The sequence below is a fragment of the Gopherus evgoodei genome, chromosome 3, assembly GCF_007399415.2.
Source record: "Gopherus evgoodei ecotype Sinaloan lineage chromosome 3, rGopEvg1_v1.p, whole genome shotgun sequence".
Taxonomy (NCBI): domain Eukaryota; kingdom Metazoa; phylum Chordata; order Testudines; family Testudinidae; genus Gopherus; species Gopherus evgoodei.
Window position 1 is genome coordinate 1,599,693 of NC_044324.1, and position 15,966 is coordinate 1,615,658.

Consider the following 15,966-nt stretch of genomic DNA (forward strand, 5'->3'; position numbering starts at 1 on the left):
ACTCGCCTGGGTTGAGTGGTTGGGGTGTGTGTGTGTTATGAGTGAGTAAAGTACCTCTTTTCATGTGATAAAGAACAGGTGAGTAGACTTTTTTGTGCCTGAGCTCGTAAATATCCATGACAATCCCACCCCCACCCCCTTAGTGCTTCCCTGAAGTCTAACTTAATGCAAAACAAACCTCTAAGAACAGACAGTGTCGCTTTCCCTTCATTAAAACATTAATGCCTCATGATCCTTTGTAGTGCCGGTTGCCATACTATCTAGGCAACTTTCACTTTTCCTTTAAAAACCAAAACATATGAACTATTGAGCCATTCCAGAGGGGACTTGGTAAAATCCAACAAAAATTCCTTACCGCAGTTACTTTTGGCTAATGAATTAAAAGCCTATGTGCTATGGTGCAAAAATTTCAGAAGGGGGGAACAGGCATGCCCCTAAATGGTTTGTGGCTTTTAACCAGATCTTCAGTGATTCATATCCACTTTGTTACCTAATGGTCACCGTCAGGGAAATGGGTTGCCAAACTATTATAATTGACACACTTAAGAGCCGTAACAAATTCCCTGGATGAATCCCCACAGCATAATTTACGTTTAAAAAAAAAAATTGATGCCTCTTCGAGTGTTTCATGATGAACATTAAAAGGGATAATTCTTTACCCTTGAGGCATGTGCTTTAAGACAACATGATGATGATTTGATACAGCTACTTTGTATAGTGGAAAAATCTAATCCACTAACCAACTACTTTTGGCTTTTTGAAAACATATGCAATTGCTGAGTCTCTCTTTTGCTGAAGAACATGTATAGTATCAGTCTAATCGGATGCATTTTTTTTATCCTGCCTTTATGTGGACTTGATTTTGTAACTTGTTTGATCTTTCCTTTTGTTCCTGAAATTGTGCAAGTCGTCATAAATTATACTTGCTGTATCTGAGCACTGACATGAAGACTTCAGTTATATAACTCTAAAATCAGATTTGTAAGCAACTGAGGCAACCTAAAACTTTTATTTAAATAATTTGTAAAAAACCCGCCCAAATGAGCTATAAGGGTGACTGCTTTTTTTTCCTCTTTCATTGTTCAAGGAAAATCCTCCTCCTCCTTGTGTGTAATTCTGTCAGTTCTTGATTTTTAATGTTGAAATATTAACTTTACACCAATATTATTTATTTATTATTACAGCAGTGCCTAAGGGCCAATCAAGAATGCAGCCCCATTGCACTGGCTGCTGTACAGACACAGTAGTAGACAGCCCCTGCGCGACAGACAGATGCATACACTATAAGCCTAGAAGGGACCACTGTGATCATGTTGTCTGACCATGTGTATAACACAAGCCATAGGACTTCTCTGAATTGAATTCTGTTTGAACTAGAGAATATATTTTAGAAAAACATCCAATCTTGACTGAAAAATTTCCAGTGATGATAAATCCACCATAGCCTTTTGTAAGTTGTTCCAATGGTTAATTACCCTCGTTATTAAAAATGTGCTCCTTATGTCTAGTTTAAACTTGTCCATTTCAACTTCTAGCCATTGGCTCTCGTTTATATATTTCTCAGCTAGATTAAAGAGCCCTTTATTTTTCTTGCTGTTCCCAATGTAGATGCATCTAGACTCTGACCAAGTCATCTTTGTGTTAAGCTAAATAGATCGAGTTCATGACTCTTTCTTTCACTGTATGGCATGTTTTCCAATCCTTTAATTATTTTCAGTTGTGCACTTTACCCTGAAGGTTTTAAAGCCTTTTACAAACTCTAAGCATCGCGTTCACCACTAAAATGCAGCCATCTCTGCAGTGGAATGCAGCTATTCAATAACACAGAGAAACCGTAGACAACAGTCTGGTACCGGATGTAGAGGTCAATATCCAACTTTGAATGCATTTAGGGAGGCAGAATGTCAGCTGAAGTTAATTTCGCCATTGACAACCTTTTTTTGTCACTGCAAACAAGGAAATACAGAGTCAGCAGACTTCTACTTCCCCATGTGTATGTAAGCGTGGGTGGTAGCTTTTAATAACTTGATTTTTATAGTAGAAACTGGGGGACCATCCCTTTTAGGGAGATTGTTTACACTGGTCAAATTCTGATGGCATGTGCTGCCATTTCTGGCACCAGACCCTGACTTTTGACAGGGGTTTCTTCAGGTAAACATGTGCTCAAATATAGAGGGTCAATTCAACTGTGGCTTCCATTATAATTGCACCCACTTATTCCATGGGTGAATTTGTCCCCAAGTTGCCTAAGAATTGGGACTACTGTTCCCAAATGTAGTTGGCCTAAATCTTTGTCTAGGCAGCTAGGTAAATGGCCCAGCCTTTCAAAGATCCTGAGCACCTACAACTCCTGATGTAATCAGTGGGAGCTGTAGGGGAAAGCACCTTTTGAAAATCAGGCTACTTTTTATTTTGATGCCCAACTTTAAGTTTGAAAACATGGGTCCAAGATTCTATTAATATAATATTGCTTACACTGTTGCACTAACTAGACCTTTTCCAAGGAAATAGAGACAATTCCTGCCCCCAAAGAACTTGCAACTCAAAATATTGACACTAATAACTACATTCAATATTCTATATGAAATAAGTCTCAGTCCGGCTCCCAATAGAAAGGTTATAGAAGTTACCATCACAGTATGACCGTGCCTGTCCCTTTATTGCCAGTTTCAGCAGAGGCCAAGGATTGGATGGATGAATGTAGGGGAGGGCTCTTCTCTCCACTCTGGAGGACTGTCCCTTCAGGTCAGGGGTGAGGGACATTGGAAGATGAAGCTTTTCTTGCCGCAGTGCATACTTTCTAAACATCAGTCTGCAGGGCTGTCGATCAGGCACCTGTCAGAGACCCTGATGCACTTACCTGCAGTGTGCCAGGTTACAGCCTCTTTTTCTGGCTCCTCCAGAGCCCCCCCAGCTGCACTTTACCCCCACATCTTTTCCTATGTACACACCGCATCTGTGATCCCCAAAAGCCATGAGTTTGCCTCATCACCCCCCCGAACATTGTGCAAAACTCTCTCTGTCAGACCAGAGAGGGGAAGCTTGAGGGAGCCTCAGTGATTGTGGGGCCCCTATATGTGACTATCTTGCATAGCTGGTCGGAGTTCCTTTGGTAGTGTCCTTTGACTCCTTGAACTTCTTTGCAGGGCTGCCAGGAGTTCTCTGTTCACGTGTCCCATTCTTTTCCCTTGTTTTAAATCTTAGAATCATGCTCCCATTCTTGGGTTGTGTGTGTAGGTTTTGTTTTGTTTTATTTTGTTTGTGGTGTGATGGGTTTTTTTTATTATTTTTTTGTCCCATGGAATCAGTTGATCTTTCGTTCTTTGACCCATTCCTCAACTGAGGCTGTGAGGGTGATGAGATAGCAAGCATAAAAAATTAGAGCATTTGGGGGTAGTATAGTTGCATATATAAGACAAAGCCCCTAATATTGGGATGTCTGGTCAACCTGAGGTGGGCCCTTAGCTGCAGGTGGGCTCTGCTCACCATTCAGGAATAGCAAATAAGCTGACACCAGTCACCACCACCTATCTATTTATCTATAACACACACACACACACGTCTCCTGGTTTTATTTGCAATTCAGAACTCATTTATGCTCTTCAGTGAGCCACCGTTTGGAAACACTGCATTAAAGAGCATGTGAGCCCAGGAGAAGAGGGAAAAGGAGAAAGCAGAACAATTCAAATAGCTCTGAAAACCAGACTTGGAACAACTGTTATGAAGCCAGTCACACACACATTTTTGCTAAAGGGAGAAGTCCATGACTTCCTTATATGAGTTGTCAGTTGGCTCTTCTTTTCCTATGTGGTTGTGGCCAGCGTCTCGCTTTACTTCCTTTCTTGCTAGTTTTCCCTTCCCCTCCACTGGTTCTGTATAGAAATTAGAAAAATGCTGTGATAAGGGAAGGTGAGGGGGAGTGGATACCTAAAATAGATTAGAAGATCTTACTATACTCACCATATAATCAAACCTAGTGAGCTTGCAGTGGGTATGTAAACATGTTTTGGTTGCTAGGTCTTTAATGGCTGCTATTTTTGGATTCTGTACATGATTACTTCCCAACAGAGAGTCTGATGTGACCCAGCTGAGCTCTAAATGTGCTGCATATACGTTTTAAAAAAGATTCTGCTGAAGGTCGTTTATCTGATGTGCTGTGCAGTTTTTTTTTTATTATTATTTATTTATTTATTTATTTTAAGAGGACAGATTACTCTCTCTCTCCACCACACCCCCCACTTACTCCCTCTCTCATTGTTCAATAGCTCCTCTTTTTGGCAAACAAGAATGTGTCCCTTGGCTGCAACACTCTCTCTGAAGGAAATAAAGAAAATAAAGAAGCATGTTAGTCTCTGTATTGATTATAGTAGATGCAAAACTGTGCCTTGAGTAAGGCTTTTGTTGTATGTAATGTGAAACAGATCCAAAAGGTCCTGTTGGGGAAGGTGTCATGCTGTAGCTAATGATTATTAAAATAGTCTTCTAATCCTGTTTAAAATACACTCTCTGTGATTAACTACACCCTTTGGAACTAAATGTTAGCAATAAACTTTAATGTTGTCATTACAATGGAGAGGTATTAACTAAAAATGTATAATGATACAGCACTGACTCACTAATAAAAGGTAGGATTTTACCAGGTTTAAGCATCTTAGGCATCTAGGACAAAGGTCTGAGAGGAAGGCATGGATTCTGTTCAGAATTCTGCCACTGATTTACTGTGACCTGAGGCAAGTCACTTAGTTTCTGTGCCTGTTTTCCCCTTATGTAAAAATACTTAGCTACCTCTTAAAAGCACTTCCAAGATTCGGGATTGAAAGTGGAATTGAATGATTGACTGATGGTGTGAAATGGTGTGTGTGTGTGTGTGTGTGTGTGTGATAATGGAATATACTTCCCTCTACTTCCACCTGCTTTATAATGCTATCTGTGAGGGTTGCACATTTTTTTTCGATTTTTTTTTTTTTTAATGAAGTGTTATTATGGAAAGAAGGTCATTATTAATATGCTTCATCCATAACAGTTGCCTAAACTAGAGAGCTGTTTTAATGGAGATGCAATCATGTTGAATATAATCTACAAGGAGGAGGACTTCGGCCAGTTACCACCCCCAAAAAAACAGAACATTTCATTTTTAAGTGACACATCACTTACAGAATCTCATCACATCACTTTTATACAAGCCATTTCCTCAAACAATCATTTGGGTCTTAAACCCACCCTTAATTTAAGAATTTATTCCTTTCGAAGCCCATTTCATTGAGGTGATGTCCCTGGAAAGTCCAAGAAACTAGAAGCCCAGAACTTTCATGAGGGCAGGAAAATGATTTTTCTTCTTTGTGGCTTATTGTATCCTCTTATCTTGTCATATAATAGAAATAATGTTTATGGCATTGAAGCTGCAGCATCGCTTGGCATTTAACCATCCTCCAAAGCAGTTTATTGCTTTGTATACTCTGCCGCTATGACCATTATCCCTTAAATCTCTATTGCTTTGTAATATACGAGGCAACAAATGGTGTCTGTGATTGGCTAAATGTGGAACTGAAGCTAAGGTGTGTTTTATCGCCTGTATAATACAAATGAATATAGATTATTCCTGTTGTACAAGCTCTGATAGTAAAGAGAAAAAAGGTTCTCTTCTCTCTTTCTCTCTCTCTGAGGCTTTCCAGTGGCCAGTTGTCCCCTCCATGCTTCAGAATTTCCACTGGCATAGAATATGTGGAGTGCTAAAGCCTTGCCTGCCCTGGCAGATGTGCCACCACGACAGCCACTGGTATAAGCCATCTCTGTAGACAGCGTAAACTACTGTCTGTACCGGCACAGCTTATCCCAATTCTGAGTAGGGGGCAAACTGCCCTAATGCAAAGAACGGTTTTGCCTGCCTACAGTAGGGTTTGTACTGGTGCGGGTACATCAGTGGCTGGAAATTCCCAGTGTAGGGAAATCTTAAGATGAACTCTACAGGAAAAAACTCCATTGTGAAGCAGTTAGGGCTGCTGTACACAGGATCATGTAGGAAGAGAGTAAATACTAGTAGATGGCTTAATTTTCCAGTGCTGGGATTGTGTTAGGTATTTGGGGGGGGGGGGAGCAAGCCTGAACAATGAAGTGTTTTGCATATTAATTTCCTCTGTTTTTTTACTTTAGTATTTAACTGGGGGTCTGGGGGCAGACCTGTGGTAGTAGAGTGCAGTCAGAGAATATCTTCTCCATCGGCAGCAGTGGATAGAATACAATCTGAGAGAAATGCTCCTTATGGTGAAGGTTGTATGTGCCTGGGCTCATCAATAAGGCTTCTGTGCAACTCGTCCCAATCCGTTAATCAGGCATGTGTGCACAGCGCACAGCAGCATTCAATTACAGGTTGAACCTCTTGTCTGGCACCCTCAGGACCTGACCTTTGCCAAACCAGAGAATCTGCTGAACCATGGGAGGTCAACACAGTATTGTAGTGAGCACAGGGCCGGCTTCAGGCATCAGTGGAGGAAGCAGGTGCTTGGGGCACCTAATGGAAAGGGGCGGCACGTCCGGGTCTTCGGCAGCGGGTCTCTCAGTCCCTCTCTTCCTCTTTGAGCTGCCGCTGAAGTGCCACCGAAGAGGAAGAGGGAGCAAAGGACCCACCGCTGAATTGCTGCCAAAGAATGGAGCGGCACAATTGAGCTGCTGCCAAAGTGCTGCCAATCGGCTTTATCTCCCCTCCCCCCCAGCCCCCTGCTTCACCCCTTGGGGTGGCAAAAAAGCTGGAGCCGGCCCTGAGTGAGCGGGTCTCTTTTTATTTTTGTCTTGCTGAGGTGAATAAACAGAACAACGTACCACTGTGCCCTTTTTCAGTTTCTATTTCTACAACAATTCCACCTTTTTCTGTATCGATATTGACACATACTTACACTTAGCAGCATTACCAACACTTCCATGGCTTGCTCGTCTCTTAGATGACATATTTAGGGGAAAAGTAGAGCTAAATACACAGAACACTGAGAGCCAGGACTGGTGACTGTAAACAAACTTTGCCGGACTGCAGAAACTTGGCCCCACCCCCAGTAAGCGGACCTCCAGGTAACTAAAATCATGATGGACCACAGATGTTGCCGGACCAGAGAGTTCTGGACTAGAGAGGTTCAACCTGTAAAACATTAAAAATATCCTTGAATTTTTTTTATTTTTTTATTTTTTAAACAGTTTCCCATTATACCAGTTCTCCTCAGGGTCCCCCTCTCTACAAGGTTTTGTGTAGGCTGGTAATTTTAAGAAGATAAAGCAAAAGAAAATTCTAAGGACATAAAAACTAACTCTGTGTGACTCCACATGTCCACCTACTTTTATTGAAAACAGGAATTTACACCCATTTATAACCCAGCCCTAACAGTGGAATCATTACCATACATCTGTGTAACAGAACAGGACTGGAGTTTAAAATAAAAGAGACACTGATCAAGGGGAGTGGCTTATGTGGAGAGGAGACTGAGGCTTTGTCTGCACTACAAGGTTTTGTTGATGTAAATTAAGCTGACAGTCAAAAACTGAGATGTGCATGTTCACACAACGCTCCGTCTGTCGGCAGAGCATGTCCAGAACTGGTGCTCTAGCACTGACAGAGAGCAGTGCACTGTGGGTAGATATCCACTCTGCTACTCACCACCTTCTGCAGCTAGGAGTTGTAGGAAGGCAGAGTGGATCGCAGTGCATCATGGGTACAGGTTCTATGGAGTTTTTTCCATCCCAGCATTCCATGGGTTTCTGACACCGTTTTGTGGCATTTTTCAACGGTCAGTGTTTTTACTGTGTGCCTGACATTTCTGTCTGAAAGGATAGATCCCACGCTGCTCTCTACTGTTATTGTCATGAATGGTCAGGCAGTATAACATGAGCACCCAATCTGAACAGGAATCAGAATTGCTTGACTTGCTGTGTGCCATGGGAAGAAACAACACCAGATTACTTTTAGCATTCATGGAGCAGCTGAACGCAGTGGACCGTCACTTCTGGTCTTGGGGAAACGAGCACTGAGTGTAGGATCACATTGATACGCAGGTCTGGTATGATAAGCAGTGGCTGCAGGACTTTCAAATGTGGAAAGCCACAATCCTGAAACAGTGTGCGGAGCTTGCCCCAGCACTGTGGAGCAAGGATGCCAAAATGAGAGCTGCCCTATCAGTGGAGAAGTGCGGAGCAATTACTATTTGGAAGCTGGCGACTCTAGCCTGCTACCGGTCGGTTGTGAATCAGTTTGGAGTCAGGAAGTTGATCACTGGGGCTGCGGTAATTCAAATGTGCAGAGCCATTAATTGCATCCTGCTACCAAGGACTATGACTCTTTTTGCAATTTGCGTGAAGTATTGGATGGCTTTGTGGCAATGGGATTCCCTAACTGTGGCAGGGCGATAGATGGTATGCATATTCCATTTTTGGTCCTGGACCATCTTGCAACAAAGTACATCAAGAGAAAGGGGTACTTCTCTATGGTATTGTAGGTGCTTGTGGATCACCCTGCGCATTTAATTGACATCAATTCAGGGTGGTCCAGGAAGGTGCATGACGCATGCCTCTTCAGAAACAATGGCCTACATAGAAAGCTCCTAGCAGGGACTTTCTTACTTGACCAGAAGATTCCAGTGGGGGGGATGTTGAAATGCCCGTAGTGATCCTGGGAGACCAAGTGTACCACTTGCTTTCGTGGCTCATGGAAGCCTTACACAAGAAATCTGGACAGCAGCAAGGAGCCCTTCAACAATAGGCTGAGCAGGTGCAGAATGGCTGTAGAATGTGCCTTTGGCAAATTAAAAGCGCGCTGGTGTTGCTTTTATGGCAGGTTAGCCCAAAAGAGGAAAATATTCCCGTGGTCATAGCAGCATGCTGCACACTCCATAATACTTGTGAGGCTAAGGGCTGGTCTACACTGGGGGTGGGTGTGTTGATGTACGGATACGCAACTTCAGCTAACGGAATAGCATAGTTGCAGTCGATCTTATTTCGACGTACCTCCTGTCCTCATGGCACGGGATTGACGGCCGCAGCTCCCCCGTTGACTCCACCAGAGCGAGAGGTGGAAGTGGATTTCTGGAGTCAACAGGAGTGCGTTTGGGGATGGAGTCATCTCATCTAGACAAGATGCAATAAATTGATCTCTGATAGATTGATCGCTACCCGCCTATCCAGTGGGTAGTTTGGACGTACCCTAAGGATGAAAAGCTTCCCCCACGGTGGAGCATGGTGGCGGATCACCTGGCTGCTGAATTTGACCAGCCGGATACCAGGGCTAATAAAGGGACACAATGGGAGGCTATTCGAATCAGGGAGGCTTTGAGGCACCATTTTGACAATGAGCCCCAGTAATGTGTTTTTTCTATACAGCACTCTGCCATGCTTTGTTAACTTGCTGCCTTGCATAAAAATTTGTGGTGATTCCTGACAGGGACTTGTAGTCAGCAAATGATCAAATTGACAGTGTGTATTACTACCAGCAGCAACAACCACATGTACAAGACCAGAAAAGACTGCTTATCTTTCAAAGTTTGTTTTATTAAATTAACAACACACCCTGCACAAGTGATTGCTGATTGGCATGGGAAGGTTTCCTAGAATGGGGAAAGGAACAAAGCAGCACTTCCAAGGACTCTTCAGCAGAGGATTGGCAAGTACCACCAGGAAAGTTTTTTCCTAGAGATCTCTGTTTGCATTAACACTGTTCTGCCACACTGTTGAGCTGCACAGAGGAATGTGAAGCACATGTCCAAGACTAGCTGTGTTTGCATTTCTATCCCTTCACCCTCTTGTAGAATATACAAAGCAAAGGACAGCTCTGTCTTATAACATAAGAATGGCCCTACTGGGTCGGACCGTGGGTCCATCTAGTTCAGAATCCTGTCTTCTGACAGTGGTCAGTGCCAGGTGCCCCAGAGGGAATGAACAGAACAGGTAATCATCAAGTGATCCATCCCCTGTCACTCATTCCCAGCTTCTGGCAAACAAAGGCTAGGAACACCATTCCTGTCCATCCTGGCTAATAGCCATTGATGGACCTATCCTCTATGAATTTATTTAGTTCTTTTTTGAACCCAGTTATGGTCTTGGCCATCACAACATCCTCTGGCAACGAGTTCTACAGGTTGACTGTGCGTTATGTGAAGAAATACTTCCTTTTATTTGTTTTAAACCTGCTGCCTATTAATTTCACTTGGTGACCCCTAGTTCTTGTGTTAGTTCATATAACTGAACAGCATCAACTCGGAAAAGATCACTTATCAGAGCTCTCCTCTTCCATATCATGCATGCTAGAGACTGACTGCTGGGACTGGCTAGACCAGGGGTGGGCAATAATTTTCACAGGGGAGCCACTCCGTGAATTTTGGTAAGTCGTCATGAGCTGCACATTTCTACTGTATTAAGGAAGGGAGTTTGGCTGCAGGAGAGGGCACAGGGTCTGGGATGGAGTTTGGGTGCAGGAGGGATCTCTGGGCTGGTGTGAGTGTTGGGGTGCAGGTGAGGGGTGTGGGCTCTGGGAGGGAGATTGAGTGTAGGAGGAGGTTCTGGCCTGGGGCAGGAGGTTGGGGTGCGGGAGAGGGTGTGAGGTGCAGATTCTGGCTGAGAGGTGCTTGCCACAGGTGGCTTCTGGCCGGTGGCTCAGGCAGGTTGCCTGCTTGCTGTGGCCCCACACTACTCCTGGAAGTGGCTGTGGTCAGCTGCTACTGGCACGTCTCTGCGTGCCCCTTGGGAGGAGGGGGGCAGCGAATCTCTGTGTGATGCCCACACCTACAAGCATTGCCCCCGCAGCTCCTGTTGGCTGGTTTCTGGCCAAAGGGGAACTGTGAGGATGGTGCTGGGAGCGGAGGTAGTGTGCAGAGTCATGCTGGAAGTGGCGTGGGGCCACAGCAGGCACACAGCCTGCCTGAGCACCCCGCTGCGCTGTGGGACTTCTAGCGGCCCAGAAATTGCGAGGGGGCAGCCCAAGATCCTGGCGGGCCAGACAGAAATGTTAGATGGGCTGGATCCGGCCAGTTGGCTAGACCCCTATGGATTGGAGAAGAAGTCTGGACTTGCCGTGCCACCGGACAACCCTGCCGTGTCCACCACATAATCCTCCAACTCGACCTATTCATCCACGACTTGGTCCTCAGGGTTGAGTCCATTGTCTCCAGCCCTACTGAAGTATCAATGAGGCTCTTGGTAGTGGAGGTGAGGTCACTGCCAAGGATGGCCTCCAGGTCCTTATAAAAGTGGCAGGTCTTCAGCGCAGCACCAGAGCGATGGTTTGTCTCCCTTACGTTCTGGCATGTCTGCCTCAACTCCTTTATCTTGGTATGTCTCTGATATGTGTCCTGTTCTTAGCCCTTATCCAACAAGTCACAGGAAATCTGACTATAGGTATTAAAGTTCCTATGGCTGGAGTGGAACTGGGACTGCACAGCCTCCTCTTCCCACAGTGCTAGCAGATCCAACAACTCAGGTGTGCTCCAAGTGGGAGAGCGTTTGCTGTGTGGAGCTGCCATAGTCAGCTGGGAAGATGAAATGTGAGCTGTCCATGCCAAGAAAACAGGAAGTGGGATTTTAAAAAAATCCCAGGCCTTTAAAGGGGGAGGGACAGATCCCTGTGTACCTGGGTGCAGGGCAGCAGAGTTCAAACTGCTGACCAGAGTAGTCAAGATGAGCATTGTGGGACTCCTCCTGGAGGCCAGTTATAGAGACGTAAGCAAGCACGGTGTCTACACTGACACTTTGTTGATTATAACTTTGCCACAAAAAGCTCTAAGCCTCTCATGGAGGTGGTTTTATTTTGTCGGCAGAAGGAGCATTGCAGCGTGCAGACCTCCCGTTTTTTGTTTTTTTCCAAGGGAAGCTGACTTTTGTTGACAAAACTGTGTGATGTAGACAATGTCAATAAGCCTGTTGGACTAAAATCTTTTTTTGGCTGACAGTTCCCTTGTCAGATAAATATTGAATAAAATTCTGGATATAAATGGTCAAACTTGAACAACACCTACGACAATGTAGAGGCAAAATTTCATTCCATTTTCAAGCTTTCATTCTTTGCCTGGGTTTTGTTGCCCAGTGCATGTATATGGTATGCTTGATCATGAGCTCTCCTTGTATTGCTGCTGCACCTAAAAGACTTAAAGATCTGAACCATAAATTGTAATTTCATTGCTATTAAATTCTTCAAGGAAGCATCTAAGGATACCTTGAAAGATTCCTAGCAGGATAAACTTGGTCTTCCTCCTACCTCATTTATCCTTGTCTGAAACTGCCATAGCTGCATAAAACTAAAGAAATAAAATTCTACAGAGAAACATTTTGGTTAAAATCCTTCTAGTATGTTACTGGAATGCAGGTTTACGGAAGTATTTTCTTTCAGATTAAGGCCTTTTCCAGTACCTACATACCAAGCACAAAGTGGTAGATGGTACGTATTATACTGTTATTGCTTGGAGACTTGAGAAATGAGAGTTCATAGTAAGAGTAGTTGTTGCTTATAGGAGCTCTTTTAGTTTTTAGTATTGCATTGATTTTGTTTTTTAAGAATTGGAATTCTTGTATTTTCAGTGCAGTGAAATAACGTGTCCTGCCTCTCACTGAAAATCTATTTTTGGAAGTGGGCAGATGGAAGCTAATTTTGAATAATAAGCTGAAAAAGGCATCTGAAACCAGTAAACTTTTATTTTTTACACACCTATAACTTAACAGCCAAACCAATTTAAACCAAATTGGATAATAAAAAAAAAAAAATTGCTTCTATGCTGAGTCCCTGTATGCCAAGTTCCAACCTGGAATGAATTTTTATGACCATATTATAAACCCCCTAGAAATGAAGGTTTAAAATGGAAATGTTGACAGACCTTTAACTACAAAAGCACTATAATAGAACTACTTTTTCTAAAATGGCTGTTTTAAAGTATAATTAAAGACTTAAATAATATTTAGTAGCAACATTTTCTATATTTTGTGAAACTTAATCATTCCTATGGCTAGTATTCATTGCAAATTTTAAGAATACCACTCCTGCTTTACATTTGAAGCACGCCTGCTGTGCTGTACTGGCAGAGATGCTTGTCTGTCAAATAGAAGAGGGTCTGAAAAGGTTTCTGAATTCCCCTTTTTCTAAAGAAGAATATAGATACCAGTGCATTTAATGGGACTCTGCTGTGGGCATGTCAAGTAACTTCAATGTCAATCACCTCCGAAAAAGTAAGCTTTTAATAACAAAAAAAAAAACCTATAAAAAATAACCAGGAATAGGACGTTCTGCCAGGAGAACAAGTCTTTCCCTTCTCCCTGTTGAGGTTTTAATTAGGGATTGCACTTTAATATGATGGCTGCCATCTTCTCATCAGGACACGCTACTAGGATTTTTGGGCAGTAACTGCACTTTAGGATAATTTATTTAGATAGCAAGTCTACCAGTATTTTAAAAAAAAAATAACATGGGTCTGAGCCTGCTGCTCATAATTTGCAGAACTCTCATTGACATTTAGTAGGGAGGTAGGTGCTCCAGACTGTTTGCAGGGTGGTGGTAGTGGGGTTGTATATTGCAAAACCCCAAAAAGGTCTGTATTACTTCGAGACCCCTAGTATTTGCTAACTCTTCCCCTTTTTGCATTCCCGCCTAAAGTTGGCAAAAGCCAACTCCAATTGACTGTGTAAAATTACTCCCTCTCCCCCTACCCCATATACAAGGGATATTGGCCTCCCCAGCTTTGCAGTGTTTTCTGTAAGGATTTTTGCACCATTGCGATAAGGGTGCATTAAAGTAGGTGGACCCCTGAGATTTCTGTAATGTAGTACTGACCTTACTGCATAGTTACAGATGGAAAAGTGAATCTCTTAATGTCACCTTCTTACACACCATACTGGATCTGCTTTTGAGTCCTTGCTGTCTGATCAACCTAGTAGATATGGGCTCAAGTGTGAAAAATGAGGACGGGAGTGGGGGAAGTAATTGGAGCCTATATAAGAAAAAACCCCAAATACTGGGACTGTCCCAATAAAATTGGGACATCTGGTCACCTTACACTGTCCTGTTGACAAAAACAAGTGAAGATTGAGCTGGATTTCATTCTGCCTTTGGCATGGTCCACTGCTGCCAGATATGTACTGTGGGAGAAGCGTTTTGTTACTGATGACCATGGAGGTAGAGAGAACACCGTTTGACCTTTTGCCCTACGTTTCAGAGTGCATTTGCAGCTCTAGCCGTAAGAGAACTTGTCTATGAGTTAATTTGCTATGGAAACTTAAATATAACAATACAGTAAAATATACAGAACTCAATGACACTGAAAAGGCCCCCCCTTTCCTACAGAGACCCAGGGCAGGAATCACTTCAACCTTAACCCACTTATTAAGGGCTGGATGGAGAGGCCTGATTCTGCCCTATAGAGGCAGCTGCAGCACCAGTGACTGGAGGCCACTTTTGAAAGCACAGGAATACGCGGATGGGTGTGCCAAGCACACCACAGTCCAGCAAAACTGGCTTGTTTAACACAGTCAAAAGCCATCCTTTTAAAGAGGTTTTGTAGTGAAGAAACATTCTAGTCTGTCAACTAAGGCATGATGTACACAAATCCCAGGTGTTCTACTCTTCAGTCATTTGTCACCCATTTTGATGGCTTGTCACATTGGCAGGTTTGAAGGTTGAGAGCTGTGATTTTTATAAGAATAGTGTCTTCTTTTCTGAGCATATCTGCACTGTGTGTGCCTGGAAAGCATGTTGATATCCCCTGAAAGGTGCTTCAGAAATGTAATATATTTCTGTCTAGCTACTGTGTTAATGAAGACGTCACATCTGCCCATTCTGTGTGGTCACACGTGGCACCATAAATCTTGGTGTTCCAGACAAAGGGGCTCATGGAGACTGCTGCAGACATATCACTGATGTGGCTGTAGAGAGAGCGTTCACTTTATAACATTTGAAAACAGCTACATTTTGAACTAGAAGTCAATTCGGTAGCCGCCTCCTTCTGGTGACATGAAGTAAATATGTATATACACACACAAGGAATTAAATAGTTTAAAAGAAATCGCACTGCATTCCTTTCTAGCTGTTAATTCAAGGAATATTCTCAGAAATGAAGAAGTGGGATGTATGTTTGCAGTGCTGTTGTATTGGGATGTGATCTTACTACCAAATTTCATTGCAGAGATGAGTGAGGAGGTAACTAAAAGCCTTTATGATGATGATTCTCTTTTATAACATGGCTATCCATTCTGGTGAACTGCTGTTCCAAAGTCATCCCTTGATCGGTTTTTTTCAGCGATGCTGTTGCTGTAAGATGCCTTAGCAATTAAAATCAGTAAAATATTGACTTTGGCTTCAAACAAACCATTGCTTGGATTTTCTTCACACACACCAGCAATATTGGAAAGGTTATGCTGAGGCTGTAGACCACCTCTTGAGGCTTTAAAATCTAGAGATCATCTTTAAATCAAGTCCTGCCAACAGAACTGATATAGAGAGATGATGTGTATGTTGGGACATTTTCTGCTGCCACATGACGCATTGTCCTGCAATCAAACACTCAGATACTTGGCGTCAAGTACAAGGCCACACAGAAGAAATAAACATATGGCTGTGGAATAGCTAAGGATCTGAATGGATATAGTTACATTTCTCTTGCTCCTCTTGTACTGTGACTATCTGTGAAGCTCCTCTAAGTGCAGCTACTTTTGGAGCAAAGGAGCCAGTTGATACGCAGAGTTTTCTGTGACGGCATAGTTGAGGGGGTGTATTTTTGGCTATGTACACCAAGGCAACACCTCACCATTGCTCTTTTCATTGACATCTTTGTTTTTACAGAGCCCAGAAAGATCTTCAAAAAAAGATCATCTTCAAGCTTATCCCTTTGTCTCTCCAAAAGGAGTAGACAGAATCTAATGCTGTTGCAGTTTGAACCTCTGCTTCCAGGGAAGCATTCATGTGCACTGTTAAGCCATTCACTTCTCATTGGGCAGCTCTGAAGGAGAAAGTTGTAGGTT

At 43.1% G+C, this 15,966-nt stretch overlaps 1 long non-coding RNA gene across 1 annotated transcript in view; it reads left to right on the forward strand.

The window, feature by feature from the left end:
• The window catches only part of LOC115647715, a 74,370-nt gene that overhangs the window by 36,324 nt on the left and 22,080 nt on the right, over positions 1 to 15,966 (forward strand). The window lies entirely within an intron of this gene.